General features: G+C 38.2%; 1 protein-coding gene across 1 annotated transcript in view; it reads right to left on the reverse strand.

Annotated features, from left to right (window-relative positions):
• The window catches only part of CNTNAP5 (contactin associated protein family member 5), an 861846-nt gene that overhangs the window by 843136 nt on the left and 3829 nt on the right, over positions 1-14881 (reverse strand). The gene's annotated exons all lie outside the window — the stretch shown is intronic.

Raw genomic sequence — 14881 nt, forward strand, 5'->3', positions numbered from 1 at the left:
ATGAAAACAGAAGTAGAAGCAAATAAAAGACAGCATATAATACAGGGCCTAAAAATGTAATATCTACTGTATAAGTATTAAGGATTTAGAGGACAGTCATACTAATTAAGACTAGAGAAGAGTGGACAAGAACTGGCCCATGGGGAAGATCTGGGCAGATAAAGGTAAGATGAGAGTAAAAAGGTCACTTAATTTAGGAGAAACCCAAAATGGTACCAGTTATCCCGGAACAAAGTAAAGAGATCGATTTATGTCAGTTGAGGGCCAAGTAAGTGAAAGAGTGAGTTACAGAAAGTAGAGACAATATCCTTTCCACAATATGGTTTCTTGGTACTTTCATTTTAGACTTTAAGGTTTATGTTGTAAACCTCATTGAATCTTCTCTCCAACCCAGGATTCCTTATGATCATCACATTGTAGCCCACACAGGTTGGTAAGAACAAATTAGGATTGCATTCTATTCCAGACATCATATTTTAAATAAAACATTGACAAAATGAAATATACTACAAATAAGAGAACATGATGATGGGGGGTCCAAGGGAAAGGAATCATGTCATAGAAAAAAATAAGAAAAAGAAGATATAAAAAGATTGAAAAGATTGAGAGAAGAGTGGTGGCTATCATTATGTATTTGTGGAATAATTATGATGAAGAGGAAGAAGACTTGGTTTGAAATGTCCAGTGAGTAGAGCTAAGGAGAGTGGTTTGGTGGTACTTGGAGCAGACTTGTGTACAGTGGAAGAAAGAATGTCCTACCAGCTATAATTTTTGTTGAGGAACTGAGCTGTCCTGTGAGGTCCCACCTCTTCACTTAGGAGGTTAAGTAAAATGGAATAGTCAACCATCTGCAATGTTTTAGGGAATGTGGAGATCTATATACATTATGCAGGGTAGGCTGGACTACATCACTTTCAAGGTCCTTTTCCCAACTCTGCAGTCTCTTACCTCTGATTTTATCACTTTCCTTTTTCAAAAGGCAGACATCCAGTAGAGACCAAGGCCATTCATCTTCTTTCCATTGAAAAGACAAATTAAAGACTATTTCTAATGTAATTGATGTTAACAACTGAATATTAGACTGGAGAAGATAAGCAATCAAAGCCAGGATTATTATCTAGCTGATCTTTGAGCTGCTAAATAAGGTAGAGAGTGCCATCTAAATAGATTGGTTCATGACCTTTCCTGAGACATGTAGTTACATCACCTCCAAAGCATAGGCAACTTTGGCACCTTTAGTTTTTATCCAATAGTCTTTCAAACATAGATAGATGATTGATAGATAGATAGATAGATAGATAGATAGATAGATAGATAGATAGACAGACAGATAGATAGACAGACAGACAGATAGAGAGTTATGCTTATGGAAGAGGGGGCCTACAAAAAGAAGAAATTGACAGAAAGTGCTTTACTATAAACAGACTTCAGTGATTGCATTATAGCACATGGCACCCTGCCAAAAGGTGTACTGACTAGATAATTTTTAAACAGAGGTAGAAATGTAAACCAACCTTAAAAACCCTTTGAAAACCTAAAACTGGTATAAACTTTACCTTTGCAGTTCCTAGTCCGGGAGATGTACCCCCAGTCCAGGATATGTACCCTCAGTCCCTCTTTCACTGTGCCCAGATCCTCCGTGTTATCCTTGTCTGTCTAAAGCCTATGAGGACAGCACAGCCATTATTACTCCTCCAAATAATGAAAATTATAATAAATATGATTTCAGCAAAATCATGGTTACAGCTTCTTAAAAATATTCTTTATCTTATGTTATTCGCAATAGAAAATAGGAAGGGTATCATCACCTTTTTTGGGAAAAAATGTGAAATAATAAAGAGGAATTTACATAGCCAGTGAGCAGAACCAGGATGAAAATGTATGCCATCATATTGCTCTTCTATTTTATATCTCTTTCTATATGTCTAAATGCTGCAAGAAAACCTCTTTTTAAAATTTTTCATTGGCTGGACATGGTGGCTCATGCCTGTAAATCCCAGCACTTTGGTGGGCTGAGGCAGGTGGATAACCTAATGTCAGGAGTGCAAGACCAGCCTGGCCAACATGGTGAAAACCCTTCTCTACTCAAATACAGAAATTAGTTGGGCATGGTGTCTCAGACCTGTAATTCCAGCTATTCAGAGGCTGAGGCAGGAGAATCACTTGAACCCAGGAGCTGGAGGTTGCAGTAACCTGAGATGGCCCCTCTGCACTCCAGCCTGGGCAACAGAGCGAGACTCTGTCTCAAATGTGTGTGTGTGTGTGTGTGTGTGTGTGTGTATACACACATATATTTGACACATCATGATGCATAAATCACTAATAGATCTAAACTAGTCTCTCAACCCTTGATTATCTTCACATTTGAGTTACATGATTATCTGTTGTGGGAGACAAAAGACGGCATATAATACAATGTGCATTGTAGAATGTTCCTTTCCAATATCTCTGATCTCTATTCACTAGATTCCAGTAGCAACCCCCGAGCTGTGACAACCAAAAGTGTCTTCAGACCCTACCATATGTCCCCTGGGGCAAAGTTACAGCTGATTGAAAACCACTAATCTGACTCCACGTTAATTCCTTTTTTAAAAAAAGAGGCACAAACTAAATTAATTGACAGTATGTGTATACGTCTGCTGTGTGTAGGCATGTGTGCCCATACATGTGCAAATAATGGACAAAGAAACCTCCCAATGTCTTTGGTTTCTTCTAGGACTCAAACCTTCCCAGCACATAAAAGCAATGGCACCATCTTGGCATTAGTGTTTAACCCGGGCTGAGGATTGGATGGTGTGTAAAATGAGACTTTGGCCATCAAGTGAGGTATTTTTATTTCCTCATACACAAAATGATATCATTTCCCAATGAACCACAAAACACTTAGCTATAGGAACCCAATAAGTCAAATTGAATTTGCCAACAAAAATTGATATTTATGCAGAAGACATAGAAATCTTTACTCTAAACAATGTATCAACAAGGGTGAGAACATCAATAGAGTTATACATTCTCCCCTTGAATTGATTTTGTTTCAGTTGCTCAAATGTTTTTTGGATTAACTTTACTAATGAATTTTCACAGTGGTTTATTCTCTTGACTACTAAGCCACAGTCTGTGCTTAATTATGATATGCTTGCCTAAGTCCAGGTCTTTTATCAGACCATTAATGGCTAGAAAAGATTTGCATGGATGACAAACTAATACTCCTTGTTTGTAAAGGACAAAACCAAGAATGCACTGCCTATGAATATTTGCATTCCATTCATATATAACAGATTACAGAAACTGTCACCATTATACTTGTATTTAAATGCCTTAGTTCTTTTAAGCTTGAACAATTCTCTGTGTGTATATTGTGACCCATATCCAAAATTAATACAACAGTTATAATAAGAACAACAGGAAATATTTCTATTGTAGTCTCACAATTTTAGAATTTGTGGTTTGATATATTAAAAGCTGTCTACCAAAGATCTCTGTCTTCTGCCAGTAAAGAAGTAAGCACTGTTACACACACACACACACACACACACACACACACAGGCACACAGAGTCATATATATTATATTTACAAGACACGTGGCATACTGTAAGGTTATCTCAAAACGACAAATCAATACCTCAAAACCAATGGAACTACTGTGTAATTTTATGTCTCTTCCATATTCTTTATATAATTAGACAATTGTTGAAGGAGCTTTGTGTTTTTCAGGTAACAGTATCTTGGCCTAAATAAACTCCAAGGCCAAGGTGCTCACTAATCCAATGTGTACTTATTATCCATATGCTCAAATATCACGATCTCCTGATTGTGGTACTGAAATGTCAAGCTGAATACATTTGAAGTTCACAGTCTATCTGTTAGGCAAAAGAACCATGTGAAAGAGGTATAAAAATAACCACAGTAAATCAGAATGCAAAGAATGCTTATTGAACGCCACCCTGAAACAAGCAGCCACAGTGGAGCGTGTCTGCATACCTCCCGACAGCATTTGATTTCAGAAAGTAAGTAGATATTAATTTCCATCCAAATGCCCATTTCAATTCATTATCTGGAGAGGTAAATATTCACAAAGGTGACACCCAAGTCAATATTGACCTTGGGGGATAATAAATCTTGACAGTTACCGGCACAAGTGGTTTACATAGCGGATATGCACATGTACAATTCCACCAGCTACACTAACCGTGAAAAAAATCTAAAAAGAAATCATTAAAAAATCTGTGTATGCATATATATGTGTGCATACTATTTAATATTATTAAATTATTTTGAGTAATCCATTAAATAAACCTTCCTGTATTAAATTATTACTTATATTAAATTTTATTACAAATACAAAGCAGGGTCATTTGGGGTTCACCCGGGGGGGAGGAGAGAGCACAGTGTAGACCTAAATAAAAGGATTTTGTGATGAATGGTACTCTAAGTAAACACTCAAAGATGTGATTAAAGTTAATATTCTGACCAGAATCAGAAATCAAGACTGAATCCAGGTGTGTGACAATTTTATTTGTATATTTTCATCACTTCTACTCACATTAATTAACATTAGGGAGCACTGAGATGGCCTCACTGATGGAGCCCAAAGGTCCGTTTATTTCACAGATGTTGGGAGACAGAGGCATGAGGCGGTTGAGGGCCCACTGCACTGTACACTCAGGGGTTTGCCCTGTAATATCCCTCATCCAGGCTTGCTGCCTGTGTTTGGGTTTCACCTAACCTGTCGTGCTTCAGTTCAATTTATTAAGTAGTTATTTTGCCATTTACTGTGCTATATATGGGCAATTTAATCACAGCTAACATGAGATTCCCTTTTCTGAGGAGGTCCCAAGGGAATGCCTGGAATGCAGGTAGATAATGCAAGGGCTTTCACAAAACAATTATTGAAAATACAAATAGCTACCACCAACTAAGGATATCAAGATAAGGACACAAGTATTTGACAAGCTACCATCTTTTCAAATCAGTAAATTCCAGGAAGAATGCCTTGCCCTGACACTCACATAAAATAGTAAGATATATCAGATTTACAATGGTTTAGAATAAAGCGCCTGCTTATTTAGTGTAACTTAGGGCAGAGATCATGTTTGAAGTATTTACCAGCCTGGACATCAGCTCGTTGGCCAATGCAAGCAGAGCCAGGTGGGGCACACCCAGTGTGGCTCTGCTGCTGTGCACCAGACAGGCGTGGACCATGACTGAGGAGGGATTCCATCCCCGCTCTTCCTCAAAACATTCTTGCGCCTAGTCGCTTTTGCGTGAAATTGTAAGCTTAGAGATTCCTGCAATTAAGAATAAGGCAGAAATCTTCACACGGCACCTACATGAAGAGTCAGAAGAAGGGCAGGCTGAGTGGTAGGATTCTAGGCCCTTCACTCTATTTTCTTCAAAGCTGCTCTTGTAATTTATTTTACATATTAAAATCATATGTAAGATTTCATTTAGTAAACCCAAAGGTTCTGCTTTTCAAATAAAATTTAAATATTTAAGGCTTTATTCCTTGAAAGGTTAATTCGTTTTCAGAGCTAGAACACTGCGTTGATTAATTGCCTCAGTGTGAACAGCCTCAGAATACTCTGTCCTTTCTCGATAGCTCCCATTGTTGATGCAGAAGACAGGCAAGACTGTAAGGCACTGGACATTGAGCAAATTATCTGGCCTCTCCAAACCCAAACAAGAAGGTCCACTGACTCAAGACGATAGCTGAAATAGAAGACACAGGAGACACAAAGACAGGCCTCGCAACCAAGCCAATGAGCAAGCCTGAGGGACAGACTCATGAGAACTTGAGAATAAAATAAAGCATTTACTACTGTGGTTTTCCATGCAGTTGACAATGAAAGCAGGTATGTACAAGCACTGTTCCTTCCCTACCAAGGGAATGCTCTGAAGCCAGTCGGTCAGGGGGCCATCATTTGGCACTAGTCAGTGATAGTCAGTGATGAAAAATAATGAAACTGGGTATACACTTGTCAAACCTAACCTTCTGCTCATCCCTATTGGGTAAAAAGAGCTTACAGTCTGGATCTGGGGATGAATCTTGCAGTGTAAAGACAAAGAACAGATCTGAATGCATCCAATAATTACCTTGTTTGAAACGATTATCTAAGTGTCAGGAATAAGGTTTTTCTAATTAGTAAAAAAATTGTATTGTTTATTTAATTGGTCTATATAAATTGTATGTATTTGTGGAGTACAACATAATGTTTTGATATATGTATACAGTGTGAAATGGTAAAAATATTTAAATCTTACTCTCTTAGCAATTCTTAAGTGTATAACACATTATTTTTAAGTATAGTCACCTTGCTGTACAAAAGACCTCTAGAACTTATTCCACCTTTCTAAGTGAAACTTTGTACCTTTTGACCGACGTCTCCCATTCCTCCCTACACCTACAGCCGCTGGCAACAACCATCCTACCTCCTGCTTCTATGAATTTGAGATTTTTAGATTCCACACATAAGTGAGTTGTGTAGTGTTTGCCTTTCTGTGACTGGCTTGTTTCACTTGGCATAATGTCCTCCAGGTTAATCTACGTTGTCACAAATGACAGAATTTCCTTCTTTTTCAAGGTTGACTAGTATTCTGTTGTGTTTTTATACTATGCACTTTCTATCCATTAATCTGCTAATGAACACTTAGGTTAGTTTCATGACTTGACTATTGTAGATAACGCTACAGTGGACATGGGAGAGCAGAATTTAGAGATAAAATCCATGTAACAAATTCTAGGGCTGCAGTATTCTTCAAGGGTGAAATATTATGTAGTGACAAAAATACTGCACTTAGTGACGGGGGAGTCTCAGGAACAGACACTCATAGTGGGCACTGATCATGGAATCCACAAGGCCATTAGTGAAGGCATGACGCCTGGCCACCAAAAGTTGATGAAAAGCTTTAGTGAGCAATACAAGCAACTTTTATAAACGGCTAACCTATAGGAACTGGTTGCCATAGTGACTTCTAGATAGGGAGAAGGAGCCTTCTGCAAGACTGGAATAAGATGGCCTGAACATTGGGGCAGAATCTGTGGGTCTAGACACATGAGGCTTTTCTCACCCTGGATGATAGGGAAAGACTGTCTCTGATAGGATGAATTATCTGCTGGAGTTTAACAACAGCCTAAGCCTTTGTGTTGAGTTCAATAAAACAGCAGATAAAACTTTTAAAAGTATGAGTTTTGGAGCCAGAGAAAAGTGGGTTAAAATCCCAGTGTGACCACCTATAGCTATTTAATCTTGGGTAAATTACCACACCATCCAAGCCAGTATATCCTCACCCTAGAATGGGGAAAAGAACAACTGTCTCATAGGACTGTGATAATAAATAGAGTAAGATCTTACCAAGTACCAACCTTGGCACGGAGTGTAGGTTTGAAACCCTGCTGAGAAAGAAACACATTACTTAACTTTATCTCTAATCTCCAGTGTTCCAGCATTCCAATCTGCTTGGTTTCATTTCTTTGGATTGTGTCACAGGGTTCCTGATTGTTGTAGAATCAGAGGCATTAATCTTTTAATATCCTGGTGGTTTCAGCCTATCTCCAATCAGAAAGCATCTGCTCTGGTTGACCCCATTACTGTAAACTGACAGAGCTCATTCACTCAAAGGTACAACTCATGGATGTGGCAGCATAGTCCCAGGTGACCGTAACAGGGGCAAGCAGTATCTGAAGACTTGGGGTGGGGCTGGGGTTTCTTTTTACCCAGAGCCCATCCAAAAGGCTCTGTTTCTGTTCACTATGCCAGTCTGTGGGTTTCCTTTTCTCTTGTGAATTAATAAGTCCTTCCTACTCCCCATTATTGATTCATCATAATAGGCAGTTCACAGATTAACAGTTGATCATGGGAAATGCAGCAACCTGTTGTTCTGAGATGAGGAGAGAGACCACAAAGTAGGACTCTGTGATACAGGAAGACTGGAAAACATAAATAGGGAGAAAGAGCCAAAAAACTGAAGCCTGTGCCCCCGGGATTTTGCAGCCCTCTGCCATGGGTTAAGTTAATAAACTTGGGTCATCAATTTTAATTGGGGATTTGGGGAAAATATTTTATTATAATATAAACATGGATATAATATGGAGCTGAATGCAAATTTGCCTGAGTGTTGAAGATAAAATTCAAGAAATTACATGCTTCAGTGGCCATTTGAAGCTGAGCTCTCAGAATCCCCTGGGTTCCCATGCACTCTATTTTCCGGTGAGCAGCACTTCAGTGGAAAAGTTTGAAAAGCATTAACTTAGGCCATAAAACATAAAAACAAGTCATTTAGAAAAGTTAATTGCAACAGGAAGAGTGAGGAAAGGGAGGTAGAAGGGAGAGATGGAGAGGAAGAAGAGAGAAAGAAAGGAAAAAGTAGAACATGGGGAAGAGAGAGGAGAGGAAAGAGAAGGAAGAAAGGAGGATTAGAAAGAAGACAGATCAGAATATTGGGGAAGAATACCAAAGATAAGGGAGCAGGGAGAAAAGACTTAAAAAATAAGAGATGCTTCGTACATGGAGCAAGAGTAAAGGAATGACGGAAGGGTGGATCACAGTGCTATGACCTTGCTTTGAGATGACACAGTTACCTTTTGTTGTGGTTTTCTCTGGAGCTATGTGGATGGCAATTTTAATTTTTCTTCTCATCAACTGTTTTCTCATGAACAAAAAGATTTCAAAAGTGTACAGATAAATGGATGAGCACTAGGCATTTCAAAAATACCTGAGGAAGGAAGGAAGGAGGGAGGGGAGGAAGGAAGGAAAGAGGGAGGGGAGGAAGGAAGGAAGGAAGGAAGGAAGGAAGGAAGGAAGGAAGGAAGGAAGGAAGGAAGGAAGGGAGGGAGGGAGGGAGGGAGGGAGGGAGGGAAGGGGAGGGAGGAGTCACAGATAACATCTCTTAATAACTCATGAATTATGATGCAGCACCTGATTTTTAACCCCAAAACAACAAGAAAATAGGAATACTTATGCCTTATTTACCAGAAACAGACTTCAGTAGTACGCAGGAAGGCAACGTGGCTCTCTCTACTTTACAATTCTAGGTCCATCTGCCTGAATCTCCTGCAAATGGCGGTCTTAGAGAGCTGAGAACATTGTCATACACACTCCTTCCCAAGATCATGGGTTTACTTAAGGTCTGTTTAAGGATCCTTCTGCCATATGCTGACATCTTCTCCACGGGCCTGTTCAGTTTTTGGGAGGGGCTGTGCTCCTTACTTCTCCAGATGAAGCTTGTTTCCCCTACTCTTATGGGGCTCCTTTTGTGAGTTCCTCAGCAAGCAGCTTCACTGGCCAAGGCCTAGAAGCAGTGATCATGCTATGACTCAGCCCAGGAAACAAGTGAGGGATCCAGAATGGTGATGTTTCTCTGTCAGGTGGAGGTAGACTCTACTTATAGACTGTTTACATGGGAGATAAAATGAGAACAAATTTCTATTTGTCTTAGCAGTGACCCACCCATCCCATTACCCAGATGAAGGGGAAGTGGGCCAGACTTCGCTTGAAAATGGAAATGCGGCTGTCCTTGTCCTACATTGTATCGTAAGTTATTATGAAAAAATCCATGTTGAGTTTCATTAATAATTATAACAAGTATAATGATTGGATGTCCACATTATATGTATTTTATGCAGAGTCACTCATACTTTTTTTTTTTAATTTATTTATTATTATTATACTTTAAGTTGTAGGGTACATGTGCATAACGTGCAGGTTTGTTACATATGTATACTTGTGCCCTGTTGGTGTGCTGCACCCATCAACGCATCATTTACATCAGAGTCACTCATACTTAACAGACTTTGCAAGATCCATGTTAGTATCCACAGAACATATTCACAGAACGAGAATTAAATCAATCCCAAACTGTGTGACATATGCCCCTCTCACTGTCCTTTTTCATCTCCCCATTGGCCATCTGCTGCACTTTTGGTCATGTAATATGAGGGAGGGGTTCAGCCTGGGCAAAAATAGGAAAGTGGCAACACTTGTTTTGCATACCTAGAACATCCCTGTTCTTTCTCCTTCCAGATTCAAAACATTATCCTCCCTTTTCCAGATACCCAGTACTATCTCTTCCATACACACTTTTTTTTTTTTTTCTGGAAAAGGTCTGTTTCTCTGTCAAGTACAGTATAGATTTGCTTTCGTATACTCAGTGGGGCTCTGTGTCTTAAAGCTTATTTATATGAATTGGAAGGCTCCCTTCCCCACACAACTCCACCCATATTTACAGATTCAGGAAATTAATGGAGTTGGCAGATGAGTTGTTTGGGGACAGAGTTGGATGGGGCATTGCAATCAAGGGGCCTTCCCAGGTTCCCTGTGGGCACCAGGCCCATGTCTGGCCTGCATCAGTAACAGGTCTTGCCTGGAAGTTTCACTTTTGGTGACTACGCCCGTGTCGTTTAGCAAGGCAGCACTGGAATCTCAAAGATTTCTTACTCCTTTTATCTTACATCCAGAAGAGAATCATCATCTCAGGGAAAAGTTAATGGTAATATACAAACCACATGGTCACAAGACAGAGGAAAAGGAATGGGAAAGAGAGGAAGAAGGTTTAAGAAGAAGGGAGGGAGGGGGAAAAAAGATACAACTGAACCCACCTATTCATTAAATAGTGGCCTAGACTAATAGCTACATAACATTTGTCTATTTGGCACATTTCTTTAGACTGCTATTTGCTTTGGATTGCCTTTAGAAGGATATTTCTGCTTCCAAAGGTGAATAGTTAAAAATAATATACATCATGAGCAGTGTTTTGGCATTTCCCTTCACTTTCTTTCTATCTTCAACATTACTGTTGTCTTCCTTTAAAACTCTATCAATTCAGCTGATCCAGTGAACAGATGGCATTAATCAACCCCCAAGAATACGCACAAAAGCAATTAGAAATGTAGAGACATGGAATTTATGCCAGCAAATCAATTACCAATGATAGCACATCAGCGTAGCACACCCAACTTCCCCTTGTTTCTCTTTCCACTGAGCAGCCCCTGATAGCAGTAATGATCCCTGGTTTACCCCCCTGTCAGATGGGGAATGAGAACTGGGATGTTGAGGTTTAATTACACATTCCTTAATGACTAGTTCTCACTCTGCTGACAAAATCCAGCATAATTTACAGACTAGAAGATGCATCAGGAGGATGGATACAGACAGCATGTGCTATACAATGTCATGCAAATATGAAATATACTGCACTGAGAATATGGTCGTTTGGTATTCCCAGAGAAGAACTTCATTTCAGAGAACTGAGTACCTTCTCTAGCATCTATCCCTCTCATTTGTCAAAAACAATGGAAACAGCTATAGAATACATTTTAACCACCAATCTGTACCTTCTGTGAGTTTACTAGCTCATATATGCCTAGGTCTTAAATTTACTTGGCCATTATTTTTTTTTCCAACGCTGTGTAACTTTTGCAGATTCTGATATATCTATCCTTCTTTACTTAAGGTCTTACTAATTGTCACTTCAGTTATTGTAATCATCTCTTAACTGGTTTTCTTACCACCAGTCTTGGTCTATTCCAGTCTATCCTTCACAGAGTAATTTTTTAAAGCAACAAATCTGATTATAATCATTACATGTATAAAACATTCAATGAATCTCCATAGCCTTAAAAATAAAAGACTCTCATGCTTACCTACAACTCTGTTTTTTTCTTCTATCCCTATACCAAGTAATAACTGCCCCCCTCCCATTTCTCCTGCTAACGAAGTCTGACTGTTGAAATCTTAGACGAATTTGTTTTTCCTCAAAGAGTGTACTTTGATGCCCCAGCCAGTATGAGATGCTCATTTTGTGCCTTAAAGTGCATGCTGTGTTTACCTTTATCATAGCATTTATCACTCTGACATGACTGAAGGTTTATTTTTCTAACAAGCAAGTGTTCAAAGCTGCTTGAGGTTATGGACTACATTTTCTTATTCACTATTATTTTTCCAGATTCATAGACAAACTTGAGTTTAGGAAAGAGAACCTGTAGTTCTAAAATATTTTTTTCAAATGCATAACACACACACAAAACTATTAACATTTAAATCTGCTTTTGACCACAGCTTAAAAAGATGACATGGGATTCATGGAATCATGTTATCAGGGTATGATGTAGGTTTGCAATTAAAAAAAAGAGATCTTTTCAATAATTTATTAATAAAGCCCCATTGAATATAATCCAAACTTTTCCATTTTATACTGATCCTTGGGCTATAAAAGTTTTTATAGAAATGTGATTATGTATTTTTTTAGATTCTATAAGCAAAGCTCATTAAAATTCCATAAAGCAAGTTAATAAAATTGGCTGCAACTTGATACTGATGTCAGTGGATGGAGAGGCTTCCTCTGTTAGGAACAAATGGCCATGTGATACATAAATGAGACCATCATAGCAATGAAGTCATGGAAATACGAAAGCTTCCATAGGTGCAGGGGCTCGTTTTTCAGCTCCCGCATCCAATCAGGTGATCCAAACTTCTGTTCTTTCATTTAACAGCTAACTGCTTCTTGGCTTTTCCAAAACAGTAGTGAGTTATACTTGTTTCAAAAATAGACATAAAACAAATTTTAAAAGTAATACTCTAGCGATAGAGCCAAGAGAGAATTTCAGTTTAGAAATAAGCATTCTTAGCAGGAAGCCAATCATTTATTCTCTCATCCTTTCACTTGCTCAATGTTTTAGAAATTGAATATAGACTTTCAAATAAAATATGACCATCAGAGAACTTTGCATCCTAGTTGAGTAGACAAGAATTGTTAGTGCTATGGAAATGTAATATATAGGGGCACTTGATAGGCCTGAGAAAAATATTTCTCTGTGTGTGTGTGTGTGTGTGTGTGTGTGTGTGTGTGTGTGTAGTAGGGAGAGAGTGAGATAAGATAACAAATGAAAAAGGGTATTTCTAGACCAAGCAGGCAGTCTATGAAAATAAATGCAAGATTTGAGACAACAGAGCTTGTTTGTGGAATGTGAAGGAGTTTCATAAATTTGTGTTGGAGGAATGGTGAAGATGAGGTTTAGTCAGATCAGGGCCAGGCCTGTGCTAGGACAAGGAATTCATAACTATTATTTAATTAATACTTGTTGGTCTGACATCTGTAAACTTACAAGCCGTAATGTCAACTTGTGCCTTTTATGGTACTGTGTGTGTGTGTGTATGTGTACAAAAGGGATTCACAAGTCCTCATCAAGGCTGTGTCCTTTCCCTATCAAGTTTTTAAATCAAAGCTCATGAAAACATAAAGCACCAAGTGCTCATCCAGATGAGGCTCTTATCTTTGGTCATTGTGCTGTTTAGCATTTTGCATCAAATCTAGATCTCCATTTCTTTTTTCTTGTAGATGTGACTCAGGAGTTGGCCGTGGTGTGAACTGCTACTCTCATGCCCTTTGCCATGGGTAGAGCTACAGAAATTAACCATAAAGAACTCATGTCAAGTTTCCACAGATATGTATATACACAATGTCAAAGTGAATGTTTTGGAATAAGTTTCATATCTTGCAAAGAGTTTGGTGTTTGAAAATAGATAAATATAGGTCCAGATATTGACTTTTTATTGCTTAGATTTGTGATCTTGAGGAAATCATTAACTTCTGCTAACCTTGAATATACTAATCTGTAAACTGGATCTGTAAGTATACCTAGCTGTGCTGCCTTGATAATTTATGTGGACACAATATGAGGTAAGAGATAAGTGTATAGAAGTTGGTAGGAATTAAAACCCTACTATGTTGTTATTCTAATTATAATTGTTTTACAATGTTAGAATATAATCATCCCAGAAATATCCAGATGAAATGACCAGTAGGCAACCTTAGCATTTAAAGACAAAGTTCGTTAAAAGTAAATAGGATGTTAATAATAATGATCTAATCCATTTTCTTCATTTCATACAGCAAGATCATCGGGGTAACTATGTAACCTTTACAAGGTCACCATCCACAAAGTGGCAGAGTTTTGATGAATGAAGAAAGCTTCCCTTATGAATTAAAAATGTCATTATTGGCTCCAAATGTGTACACTGCAACCTTTCAATAAAGTCCTATTGAGTGAATTGCAATTGCCCTCTGGTATTGTAGGTAACTAGATCTTTTCTCCACCTTCTCATTATAAGGGAGAAAATTATCATTGTATACACAGGCAATATTTGAGTGAAGCTCTGGCTTATCAACTCAAAGACTCTGAATCACCAAATGAAGGTTTTAGGGGCATTTCAAACGATATCACATTACTTTGTTTTTTTAACAAATGGGCATTAAGAAGTAAAGTGATTCAGTAAAGGGAAACTGGGATCCAGTAATGAAAGCAATGAAATTGGGCAGAGGAACAAAGGAAAAAGAAAGAAAACTGCAATGAAGAGCATAGTCACTCATTAGAACAAAAATAAATCAAGGAGAGAGTAAGGTTTTCGTAATAAAACTAATTTTCTCATAATTTTGAACTCATGTGGAAATTGCTAGGCTAGGGTTTGGTATACATTTCCCAATTGTGGAAATATAAATTTAGTTGTGAGATGGGGGACTATCGGAAGAGAAAGGAAAAAGTGCTCATATGTATTGTCAAAGATAAGCCAATTCAACAAAAGGAAAATCTTTAAGACTCTTCCAAAAGAGCATTATAGTTCTTCCTTTACTTGTGCCGACTGTAAATGCCACAAAAAGTTGCTGCTGAAAAAACTAGACAGATTGTTTGTTTATTTTGAATATTACCTATTGATTGAGTTTGTGCATAAGCTTCAGATAACTCAAAGTGCATCTCCTTATTTGAAGAGCCTTATGAATCTGATTGACGTTCTCATATATCATAGATGAAATTCCACATGTGATGAATGAGCTAGAATGAAGAGTTTTTGATCCCTCTCTCAAGGCTGTATTTGTGTGACCCTAATA

This window comes from Macaca mulatta, chromosome 12 (genome assembly GCF_049350105.2).
Source record: "Macaca mulatta isolate MMU2019108-1 chromosome 12, T2T-MMU8v2.0, whole genome shotgun sequence".
NCBI lineage: Eukaryota > Metazoa > Chordata > Mammalia > Primates > Cercopithecidae > Macaca > Macaca mulatta.